At 46.7% G+C, this 12,518-nt stretch overlaps 1 long non-coding RNA gene and 1 pseudogene across 2 annotated transcripts in view; one reads left to right on the top strand and one right to left on the bottom strand.

Moving 5' to 3' along the window:
- LOC311600619 overlaps positions 1-12,518 on the top strand; it is a 212,562-nt gene that overhangs the window by 65,777 nt on the left and 134,267 nt on the right. The window lies entirely within an intron of this gene.
- LOC311599081 (N-alpha-acetyltransferase 20-like) lies at positions 10,399-12,503 on the bottom strand (annotated as a pseudogene). The gene is made up of 2 exons: positions 12,481-12,503; positions 10,399-11,155 (listed from the first exon to the last, which is right to left on the bottom strand). The product of its transcript is annotated as an N-alpha-acetyltransferase 20-like (transcript).

Here is a 12,518-nt window from a genome sequence, read left to right as displayed (position 1 = left end):
GGCTGCGTGGGCTTGATGGCCAGCCAGTCTGGGCTGGCTATTGAGCTCCAGATTCAAGGAGAGGCTCTTCTCAAAAACTAACAAAGGCAATTTATAGACAGAGGAGTTTTTTGGGGGGGCTTACAGTTTCATGGCCACCATAGCAGAGAGCACGGCAGCAGGCAGTCAGGCATGGTGTTCACACCTTGATCCACAGACACAAGGCAGAAACAGTGACACTAGAAATGGCCTGGGTTTTTGAATCCTCCAAGTCTACCCCCCGCACCCCCCCTGCACCCCCTCCCCCTGCAGCGACATGACACACCTCCTCCAGATTGTAGGAAGGAGACCTACAACCCAACAGTGAAAGCCAAAGAGTGGTGCATCCCTTTAATCCCAGCACTGGGGAGGTGGAGGCAGAGCCAGGGCTACATAGAGAGACCTTGTCTCAAAAATGAGAGAAAGGGGCTGGAGAGATGGCTCAGCGGTTAAGAGCACTGACTGCTCTTCCAGAGGTCCTGAGTTCAGTTCCCAGCAACCACATGGTGGCTCACAGCCATCTATAAACTAATCTGATGCCCTTTTCTGGGCTACACATGTACATGCAGGCAAAAAAAAAAAAAAAAAAAAAAAAAAAGAGAGAGAGAGAGAGAGAGAGAGAGAGAAAGAAAACCAACCAATCCACTAATAAACATAGGACAAAGGAGTTTCGCTTGATATTTCTCCAAAGATATTCTAATGAAAATGACCACCCAGCAAACACACAAAAATGTTATATGACTGCCTGTATTATATGACTTTTAAATTTAATTTGATTTTTTTATTTTTTTGTTTTTTTTGAGACAGAGTCTCTCTGTGTTAGCCTTGGCTGTCCTGGACTCCCTCTGTAGACCAGGCTGGCCTCGAACTCAGTGATCCGCCTGCCTCTGCCTCCCCAGTGCTGGGATTAAAGGCGTGCGCCACCACACCTGGCACGACTTTTTTTATTTTTATTTATTTATTTATTTATTTATTTATTTATTGTTTTTTCGAGACAGGGTCTCTCTGTGTTAGCCTTGACTGTCCTGGCCTCAGTCTGTAGACCAGGCTGGCCTCGAACTCACAGAGATCCGCCTGCCTCTGCCTCCCCAGTGCTGGGATTGAAGGTGTGCACCACCACATCCAGCTCCCGTATTATATGACTTTTGGGTGACTTTTAAATAAAGTCACAATGCCACACCACTTCACAATGAAGTGAATATTGGCAAGGGGGAAGAGGAGATATAAATGTAAGAAGGCTTGTTAGTGGAAACGTAAGAATGATGCCATGGCTATGAAAAAAGTCTGACATTCCTCAAAAAATGTACATGTTCTGGGCTCTGCTTAAATCCAACATAACTCAAACACACATAACAAACGCACATAACAAAAATGTATCGTAACCAAGCTGCTACTGATCGATCAAGGCCACAGAACAGACTTGGGAGCTGAACTTCGACACTGAAGGGATGTTGCACAGCATATTTAAAGGATGAAATCATAAAGTGAGGGGAGCACCGTGGGCTGTGGCACTGTCCAGTCGTATCTGACATAGGGGGTTGAGAAAGGGAGTGTCCATCAGGCAGGACAGGAGTGGGTCCCTGGGCCTGGAACATGAACTTAGTTGATCCTGCCAGCAAGATGGAGAAGTTGTCCCCAGAAGATGGAGACAACTGTCTCCTTACAACAGAAGCTGTCAGCTACTGGGAAGTTCCCAGCTCCCTTAGGGCCTGGGACCTTGAACTTCGTTTCTCCCTCTGATTTAAATGGAGTCTGCAAACGAAATAGTAGTACTTAGAATAAGTTTCTTTTGCTTGTTCCCGACATACACACAGGAGCTAGCAAGACAGCTTAGTGGTTAAAGTGCTTGTCCTGTGGGCCTGTCCACCTGGGGTCTGATCCCCAGAACTCACAATGGAAGGACAGAAGAGACTTCTCAAGGTTTTCCTCTGACCTCCACCCACCCAGACACACATCAATCACAGGGAAAGTAAATTCAACTGGGCTTGGTGGCACACACCTGGAATCCCAGCACTCAGGGTGGCAGAGGCAGGCTGATCTCTGTGAGTTCGAGGCCAGCCTGGTCTACAGAGAAGATCTGAATGATTCCTTGCACAAAGAAGACCCACAAACACAAGAATCATTTGTATTTTAGAAATAGAAGGCTGGTGGTGGTGGCTCACACTCAGGAGGCAGAGGCAAGTGGATTTCTGTGAGTTTGAGGCTAGCCTGGTCTTCACAGCACATTTCTCAGAACTCTGCCCGGCCAGAGTTCTATCCTCCGGCATTGTCTCAACAAACAAACAAGAATAAAATGGGAAGGTTTACGGAGACTTTCACGACATTCATAACAGCATTACTCACAATCACCAGAAGATGGTGCTGTCGCCAAATGTGTTCCTTCCAAAAGTCAGGCGGAGAAACAATTTACTAGTATTAAAATGGGGGCACTGGAGTTGGAGAGATGGCTCAGCTATTTAGAGCACTGACTGCTCTTCCAGAGGTCCTGAGTTCAATTCCCAGCAACCACATGGTGGCTCATAACCATCTATAACGTGATCTGAAGCCCTCTTCTGGACTGCAGATAAAGCACTGGTATACATAATAAATAAATAAATAAATAAAGCCGGGCATGGTGGTGCATGCCTGTAGTCCCAGCACTCAGGAGGCAGAGGCATGTGGATCGCTGTGAGTTCGAGGTCAGCCTGGTCTACAAAGTGAGTCCAGGACAGCCAAAGCTACACAGAGAAAGGCTGTCTCGAAAAACAAAAAAACCCAACCAAACAAACAAACAAACAAAAAAACCAAACAAATAAACAAATAAAACAACAACAAAAAGAGATGGGCTACTTTTAAGAGCCCATGAGGTCCTGAGGACGCTGTTCTCGTTCTCTTCAGTTGAATTAAGGATTTTATTATGAAAGAGGTTTAGCTCTCAGATACCTTTTGACCTTCTTCTATTGTGTGATGACACAGTTTTGTGTTTGTTGGTTTGTTTGGTTTGTTTTTTGGTTTTTCAAGACAAGGTTTCTCTGTGTAGCCTTGGCTGTCCTGGACTCATTTTGTAGACCAGGCTGGCCTCGAGCTCACAGCGATCCACCTGCCTCTATCTCCCAAGTGCTGGGATTAAAGGCGTGTGCCACCACTGTCTGGCCTCTTCACCTTTGATTAAACAAATGTCTGTTCTGTATAAGCTACCCAGTATTAGATGTTTTCTGGTAGCAGCACTAAGTGATCTAAGACAGGTGGAAACAACTCAGCAGTCCAACAGATAAACTAAATACAGTATATTTATCAATGGAATAGTAGTCACCGATAAAAGGAAGGGAGGTTTGACACACGTTCTGATATAGGTGAATCTTAGAAACTATGTTAAGTTTGGGCCAGTGAGATGACTAGGTGAGCAAGGGCTCTTAGCCCTAGCCTGAGGTAACTCCACCTGACCCCACAGAGAAACGGGACGATCAACCCTTCAAGTTGACCTCTGATCTTCACATACAGGCCATAACATGCACAGCATGCATGTGTGCTTGAAAACACAAGTGTGGCTGAGAGTGGTGGCACACACTTGGAATCCCAGCACTCAGGAGGCAGAGGCAGGTGGAGCTCTGTGAGTTCGACGTCAGCCTGGTCTACAAAGGGAGTCCAGGACAGCCAAGGCTACATAGAGAAACCCTGTCTTGAAAAACCAAAAAAGAAAAAGAAAAAGAAAACACAAGTGTGTGCATGCACATAAGTGAATGTATTAAAATGATTTAAGGGGCTGGAGAGATGGCTCAGCAGTAAAGAACACTTACTGATCTTGCTGAGGACCTGGGTTCAGTTCCCAGGACTGGTATTAGGCAGTGTTGTAACTCAGTTTCATGGGCTGACATATGTGTCTGCATGCAGCAGACAAGTTACCAAAGGACACCTTCTGCCCTTCCACCTTATTAAAACGGATCTTCTTTCTCAGCATAGTCTAGGCTTGCTGGCCTGAGAGCCTCTAGCTCATTCTTCTGTCTCTACCTCCCCCATCCCCACAGGAATGCTGGGATCACAGATGCAGGTGGTATGTGTGGGAGGCAGAGACGGTGAATCTCTGTGAGTTTGAGGCCAACCTGATCTACGGAGTGAATCTAGGGCAGCCAAGGCTACACAGAGAAAGCCTGTTGTGAATCCCAACAGCTCAAAACCCATCAATGACCTCCTCCTCTAACTCAGAAATCCAAACTCTGTATTGTGGCCCGTAAGGCCTTAGAGCCCTTTTGCCTTCTGCCTGTCATGACCTATAGCCTACTTCGTTCCCTCCTCTAGGCTACCTACACTGCTGCTATTCTGCCTCAGAAACATCTGGCTCTCCCAGCCTCAGGCCCTTTGCACTCCCCCATAGGTTCCAGTCAGCCGCCAGCCCCTCGGGGAAGCCCTTTCCGATAATTCTGTGTGACAGAACCTCTCTCACTGGGTTTTCTTTTCCCCCTTTATTTTTTGTCTCAGCACTTTGGATTATCTGAGAGTGAATTATACATTTTTTTTGGTTTTTGTTTGTTTTTCTTTTTCTTTTTTTTCCGTTTTTTGGTGTTTTTTTTTTTTTTGGTTTTTTTTTTTTTTTTTTTTTTTGGTTTTTTGAGACATGGTTTCTCTGTGTAGCCTTGGATGTCCTGGACTCACTCTGTAGACCAGGCTGGCCTTGAACTCACAGCAATCCGCCTGCCTCTGCCTCCCGAGTGCTGGGATTAAAAGTGTACGCCTCCATGCCTGGCTTTTTCTTTTTTAATCAAAAAAATTTTTTTTTAATTTTATGTGCATTTGTGTTTTGTCTGCATGTACGTATGTATCTGTGTGATGTGTCGGATCTTTGTTGTTGTTGTGTTGTTGTTTTCAAGACAGGATTTCTCTGTGGAGTCCTGGCTGTCCTCGGCTCACTTTGTAGACCAGGCTGGCCTCGAACTCACAGATATCCACCTACCTCTGCCACGCCCAGCGACATGTCAGATCTTGAAGTTACAGATAGAGTTTCTCTGAGTAGCCTTGGCTGTCCTGGACTCAATTTGTAGACCAGGTTGGCCTCTGCCTCCCTGAGTGAGGATTACAGGCATGTGTCACTATGCCCAGCTAGTATTTGCTTTTTTTAAAAAATATATAATCCTTTTATTTTGTTTCTAAGGAAAAAAAACTGATAGAAACATTTTTTCCCAGTTTCCTCAAAGTTACACCCAAGCCAATGTTGCTTAAAGACCAGGATGCTGGATGCGGCGAACGCCTTTAGTTCCAGTCCACAGGAGGAGAAGGAAGTGGAGGCAGGCAGGCAGACAGATCTCTGTGAGTTGGAGGCCATCCTGGCTTACATAGCAAGTTTCAGGCCTTGGTGAGACCCTGCCTCCAGATAAAACAAAGCACAAGGAAAGACGTGATGTGATGGGTAAAGGCCAAGCTCTGACAGCCTGGACATTCAGCAGATACAGGAAACGCCAGCCACTACCTCAGTTCTGCTCGCTCCTTTGGCTGGTGTCTTTCGAGCCCGAACCAGGCAGGGTCTAACGTCCCCAGGGTTCTGTAAAACCAACTACTGTCTCTTTCTGCACCTTCTTACTCATGACTCTTCTGTGGGTGATCTCCTTCCTAGATAGACTTCTGTTTGAGTTTCCTTTGCCTCAAAAAGGGCATTAAATTCTACCCGCAGATTGATGATCCCCTCAACACTCTATCTTTCGGGGCTTAGTGAGATGGCTCAGCAGGCTGTAGTGCTCATTGGTTTGCCAAATGGCCCGTGTTTGATTCCTAGCACCCGCATGGCAGCTTACAAATGTCTGTCATGCTCCGGGCATGGTGGTGCATGCCTTTAATCCCAGCACTCGGGAGGCAGAGGCAGAGACAGGTGGAATGCTGTGAGTTCGAGGCTAGCCTGGTCTACAAACCAAGTCCAGGACAGCTAAGGCTTCACAGAGAAACCCTGTCTCAAAAAACCAAAAACCAAAACCAAAGCGTCAAAAACAAATGTCTGTCACTTCAAACAAATGTCTGTCACTTCAGGGGAGTCAAAATCCTCTTCTGGCCTCCAAGGGCCCCAGGCAAAGCATGTGGTGCATAGACATGCAAACGTGCAAGCAAAAAAACCCAAAAAACAAAAAACCCATACACATTAAAAACAAAAACAAGGCCGGGCGTGGTGGCGCACGCCTTTAATCCCAGTACTTGGGAGGCAGAGGCAGGCGGATCGCTGTGAGTTCGAGGCCAGCTTGGTCTAGAAAGCGAGTCCAGGACAGCCAAGGCTACATAGAGAAACCCTGTCTCGAAAAACCAAAAAAACAAACAAACAAAAAACAAAACAAAACAAAACAAAACAAAACCAAAGACTGGGCATGTAGCTTGGCAGTGAAATGCTTGCCGAACAGGCATGAAGCACTAGGTTTGATCCTGGCCACCAAATAAATTGAGCCCAGTGACTAAGGCCTATGAGCCCAGTACTTAGGAGGTAACGGCAGGGGAATCAGAGGCCATCTTCCAGTACGTAGAGAGTTGTAAACATATTCTATTAAGTAGGGGTCCTTTCTAGCACCCAGCCTAGCTCTCAGATAATGACACTGAGACCTATTACGTTTATTAGTAAGCTTTAAAGCACTCTAGCTGGACAGGTTATTCACTTATTGGGACCAAATTTTTGCTAGTCTGGCCACCTCCCCGCCATGTGCCCTTCCACTTGCCATCTCAGTCTTGCCTGGGCCTTCTGCTGTCTCTCTCTGTCCCTATCAAATTTCTCATGGCTCCTGGTGATCTTCCTCCTCTCTCAACCTTTTCTCTTCTCTTCTGGTCCCTATCTGAGACCCCTAGACCAGGAACGGAAGTCTCACCTACTGTGTCCTCTGCCCAGTCATTGGCTCTTCAGCTTCTTTATTAACCAATCAGAGATAATTGGGGAGCAATTTTTTTTACACGACACTGAGACAGGAGATTGAGTCTTCGCAGAAATGACAGCGCCATGACGGCAACCAGATCTTAGGGCCAGAAATCAGCATCAGAATACACAGTGCACAAGGTCATTTTCCAACAGAGAATTTGAACCTGGAATACACGAGACCCTGTCTACACAGACACAGACACAGACACACACACACACACACACACACACACACACACACACACACACAGAGCCTGTCTTCTCCGGTGGGTAGGGATGTACTAAAGGGGCTGAGAATATAATTGCTAGGCAGAAGTGAAAAGGAGATAAACATGTTTTTCTTATGATCCCAAGTGTGGGATGGGGAACGGACTTGTGAGAGAACAGGTGAGGTTTATCCACTAGAAAACTAACCACCTTGTGCGGGAGCTTGATTGTTACCAGCTGAAAAACATCCTTGAAGACTCTGGGAGGAGATGTATATATGAGGCCAAAACAGGAGGCGGGGTTTTTTTTTTTTGGGTCTCGGTATTGTTTGGCTGTTCATCGCTCTGCTTTGAGATGCTCCTTGAGAGAACCACTCCAGTGAAGCCTTCGGGGCTCCGGGCCTCGGGCCTCGGCTGCTGCTCTGGGGCTCGGAGGCTGCTCGGGGGTTTCCGGCTACTGTTCCAGGTTCCAGCAGCAACTTTCGTTGAGTTGCTGGTCTGCTGAAATCCTGCTGACTACGCCAGGAGAATCATTCCTAGGAACTGATACCCAGAAGGCTTCATTCTTGTTTTCTTTAATCTCCTTTTCCTCTTATTTAGGCTAGTCGGCTTATAAGGGAGGTACGCTCATTTAATAAATTCATAATGAAGCATGATTGTTAAGGAAATTGAGCCAACATAGAAGATATTGGGGTTTGGTCCACAACACTGTAGAAAGCAAAACCAACCCCTTTGGTCTTCATCTCACTTTTTTTGTTGTTCTTGTTTGTTTGTTTGTTTTGAGACAGGATTTCTCGGTGCAGCCTTGGCTGTCCTGGACTTGCTTTGTTAGACCAGGCTGGCCTGGAATTCCTGATGATCTGCCTGCCTCTGCCTCCAGAAGTGCTAGGCTTACAGGCCTGCACCACTACACTTGGCTGGCTTGTAAGAGCTATAAAGAGTCCAGGAACTGGAACTGGAGAGATGGCTCAGTAGTTAAGAGTGCTTGTTGCTTTAGCAGAGGACGCAGGTTCAGGTCCCAGAACCCCTGTGGTGGCTCATAGATTATTGTAATTCTGGTTCCAGGGGATCCAACATCCTCCTATGGCCTCCTTGGGGACCAGGCTCACTCATGATGCACCGACATACATGCAAGCAAAATGCTCATATACATATGAAGAAAATAATATCTTTTTAAAAAAAGATTTATTTATTATTATGGATACAGTGCTCTGTCCACATGTACACCTGCACTCCAGAAGAGGGCGAGCCACCATGTGGTTGCTGGGAATTGAACTCAAGACTTCTGGAAGAGCAGTCAGTCAGTGCTCTTCACCTCTGAGCCATCTCTCCAGCCCGAAAATAATATCTTTAAGGGGGGGGGGGGGGAGGGCTGGAGAGATGGCTCAGCAGTGAAGAGCACTGACTGTTCTTCCAGAGGTCCTGAGTTCAATTCCCAGCAACCACATGGTGGCTCACAACCATCTATACTGTGATCTGATGCATACTGTATACATAATAAATAAATCAAGAGAGAGAGAGAGAGAGAGAGAGAGAGAGAGAGAGAGAGAGAGAGAGAGAGAGAGAACTTACTAACTAGATGCTGTGTCCCTATGGATGTCCCATGTGGATCTAGAACTTAACATGGCAAAGCAACCCTTTTTGGTTTTGACAGTCACCTTTCTAATCTTCCCTTTGCCACAAGTGTCATCCAACTCATAGCCGGGCATGTGGACTGTTATGTCTTCGCCTTCACTCACTGTGTCCCTAATGGAATCCATTGTATGTCCTGCCTATTCTGCCACTACGTGCGTCTTGTATCCTTCACTTTTCTCCACTGGAACCTTTAACCCACCATCTCTAGCCTAGAAAACTGCAAGAGACTCCTAGGCATTTATTCCAACCTGGGGCAATTCCTCTCTTCCCAGATAGCATCTGAAGGAAACCAAACCAGCCCTGAAGTCACTGCGTCCAGGGGGACCCCTTGAATTTCTAACTCTCTTGTCTCTACCTCCTGAGTTCCGGGATTATAAGTGGGCACCACTGTGCCTAGTTTATGCCGAGCTGTAGACCGGAACCCAGGGCATCCTGGGTGTTATACACACACTTTACCAACAGAGCTATACCTCTAACATCCTGTTTTGTTTTGAAAACTTAGTCTCATGTGTAACCTGTGGAACTAGTTATGTAGACCAGAGGAACCTCAAACCTGTATCAATTCTGCCTCTATCTCTTTAAAAAAAAAAAGAATTCCAGGCTTAAAAAAAATTTCCAAAAAAATAAAAAATTCCAGGCTTACTTTGTGTGTGTTGAATGTTTTGCCTGCCTGCATGTGTATGCCCCACTTGTATGCCTGTTGAATTCCCTGGAACTGGGCTTACAGATGGTTAGAACACCATGAATATGCTGGGAATGAAATCTAGGTGCTCATCTTACCTGAGGAGTCATCAGTGTAGCCCCCTCAGCTAAATCTTTCAAAAAAAAAAAAAAAAGATAAGGTCAATCACGTTAATTGCTTAAGACCTGCCAATAACTTCTTTCCCACTGTCTTTTGTATGTTTCACTTTGCTAGAAATCTGTATGGGACCAGGTGGTGGTAGTACACACCTTTCAAGCCCAGCACGTGGGAGACAGAGGCAGCTCGGTGGAGCTCTGTGATTTAGAGGCCAGCCTGGTCTATAGAGAATTCCAGGACAACCAGGGATACACAGAGAAACAATGTCTCAAAAAGCCAAAAGATACATCTGGGGTCTGCAGTGCTGCACACCTGTCCTCTGCTGACTCTGTGGGCCTCTCTTCTCTCCCTCTTTTCCGCTAAGGCCCGGAAGGGTGGGTCTTTTCTCTCTTTCTTTGTCTATCCCATCTCAGGGTCTTCCTGACCCTCACATCAGAACCTTTCCCCTTTTCATCATTTCACCTTCTCTAGTCCCTCATCCCGGTCCTGTCCCTCGTCCCTGCGAGATTTTTCTTTCTTTTTCGTTCTGTGCAGCCTTGGCTGCCTTAGAACCTGCTCTGTAGACCAAGCTGGCCTCCAACACAGAGATCCGCCTGCCTCTGCCTCCCAAGTGCTGGGATTAAAGGCGTGGGCCACCATGGCCTGACTTGTTTTTCATAGTCAACAATGTATCTTACTGTACATCTCAGGTTTATACATTTCACATATGCTTTTAAAGCTTCATTAACAGTTCAGTACAAAATGAAAATATATATTTATATGCAGCTGTGGTTCTCAGGCACAGGATATAGGAGGAGGACGGAGGTAGGTCTTTCCTCGGCATGTACTGAACACTGTCAACCACGATAGTGGAATGTGTCCTTCTGACTTGGCAGCCTTGATATCATTTTACTATGGCAAACAGTTGAAACAGGCATGCTATTGCTCATTGGCATGATGAGATTTAAAATTTATAGGCTGTGTTTTCATGAAGTCCTTATGACCTAAACAATTACTTTCCCCTTAATAGAGCTCCAAGATGATCCTCTGAAAACAATGTGTCCACAAACTGTCTGGAACACCTGCCTGAGAACCACTGCCTAGGGCTATTCAATGTCCTCCGGCCTCACAGGATGAGGTAATGGGATGATGGATTTCTTCCCAGTGTTCCTGGAAGAGTGCTTTCCTCATACCATAGGCATCCTCATCAGGCTCCTCGTGGCTGGCTGAGTAGCACTCTATGACTGTCCTGTAGACACTGTAAACCAGCCCTTATACATGCTGTACATGTTGACTGCGACTTGATCGGATACTCTTATGAAGAGATTAAAAAAAAAACCCACCTTTTCTTTCTGACATTTCCTCTAGTTACTCCATAAGTTGAGCAGCCAGGCTAAGACAGCAGAATTCAGGGGCGACAGACAGAGCTGTGACACATCCATGCCACGCCTCCCTAGCTACTGAGCCTTCTGCTTTGCCCATAATATAACCTGCTGGTTCTCCGCCAGGTGCCTCCGCAATGACGGAAAACTCTGGCCGAGGTGGGCAAGGTACTGTAAGTAAAAAGGAATCCCATAAGTTTCTATAAGTGGATCCAAGTTAATGTTGTTGAAGCGGAACAGGTCGTCTCCGGTGACGGCCCAGAAGTGTGGTCGCCCCTCCCTTGTTTGTTGTTTTTAAAGACAGGGTCACACGTAGCTTAAATTAGCCTCAAACTTGGTATTAATCCAAAGACAAACGTTGAACTGCTGATCCTTCTGCCGACAATCCCCATGTACCGGGATTACAGGCCTTGCGGCAATGCTCAATTTACAGTTTGTCTTTTAATTTGTCATAGCCCCTTTCAGCTGATTTGCTAAACAAAGGCAGACATCAGGTCTGTTTTATTGACTGTGTGCCTAAGCCGGAATCATCAGTAAATACTCAATAAATGCTTATCCAACGAGGGACTGGAAAGAAGGCTCAGTGGTTAGGAGTGCATAGCTTTCTTGCAGAGGACCCTTATTCAGGTACTCAGCACCCACATCAGGCTGCTTAACAACTGCCTGTGACTGCAGATCCAGGGGACTCCGTGTGACTTCGATAGGCACTGCGCTCATTGCACATATACACATATATTTAAAAGTAAAAATAACTTAAAAAAACAAATAACGGTTTATTGCAGGAACGATTATAGATATTTTCTTTTCCTTTCCTTCTTCTCTCTTCCTATGCCCTACCCCCTTTTTCTTTCTCCAGTGCTGGAGGTCAGTTAGCTCTGTAAGGAGGGAGAGACAGATGACTCAGACAGACGTGGCCAGGGGAGACTATTAAAAGGCACAGCCTAATGAAAACGGTGGACAATTGTAAAATGGCTAAACAGGAGATCTGGAACTTGAATTAGAGGCAAAAGGATCACAGAGGCACGGTGATAACTAGTCTGGAGAAGGGTATGCATGGACGCCATGTTTCCGTGACTCAAAATCTTTTCCTATTAATTTTGTTTGTATTTGTGGTGTGTGTGTGTGGAAAGGTATACGTGAGTGCAGGGGCCTGCAGAGTTCACCCTTGCAGCTGGTATTACAGGCGGTTTGAGCCTTCGTGTGGGTGCTGCAGTCCCTGAGGTGGGGAGGGGAGAAGGGGCATCTCTCCAGCCCTGTTTTTCCCTTTTAGAGGACTGAGCAGACTCTCCAGCTCCGGGGATAGGATTTCCTCCTTGGATGCCCAACGGGTTCAAACTCAGAGTGGCCTTGGAGTTCGAATCCTACGTGACCCCCACTGCCACCCCAATCCCGCCCTCCTTCACCTAGCGTGAAGGCTCCATAGTAACCCAAAGCATCACAACCCCACCAATTATCGCGAGAAGCGCTACTGCATCCGAGCCCCCCCCCGGAGAGGCGGGGCGAGGGCGTGGCCGCAGCGGGAAAGTGGGCGGGGCCATAGAGCTTCCGCGATCCCATTCGGAAGCCGCTCTCTTCAGGCGGCGTCCCCGCGTGACTGCGCTTTACATAATCTCGGCCCCGAGCGTCATAGTGGCGTAGTCCAA

This window comes from Acomys minous (assembly GCF_964271855.1).
Source record: "Acomys minous genome assembly, chromosome: 6".
Classification (NCBI taxonomy): domain Eukaryota; kingdom Metazoa; phylum Chordata; class Mammalia; order Rodentia; family Muridae; genus Acomys; species Acomys minous.
The sequence above is the reverse complement of the archived record's forward strand: the minus strand, read 5'-3'. Positions and strand labels throughout refer to the sequence as shown.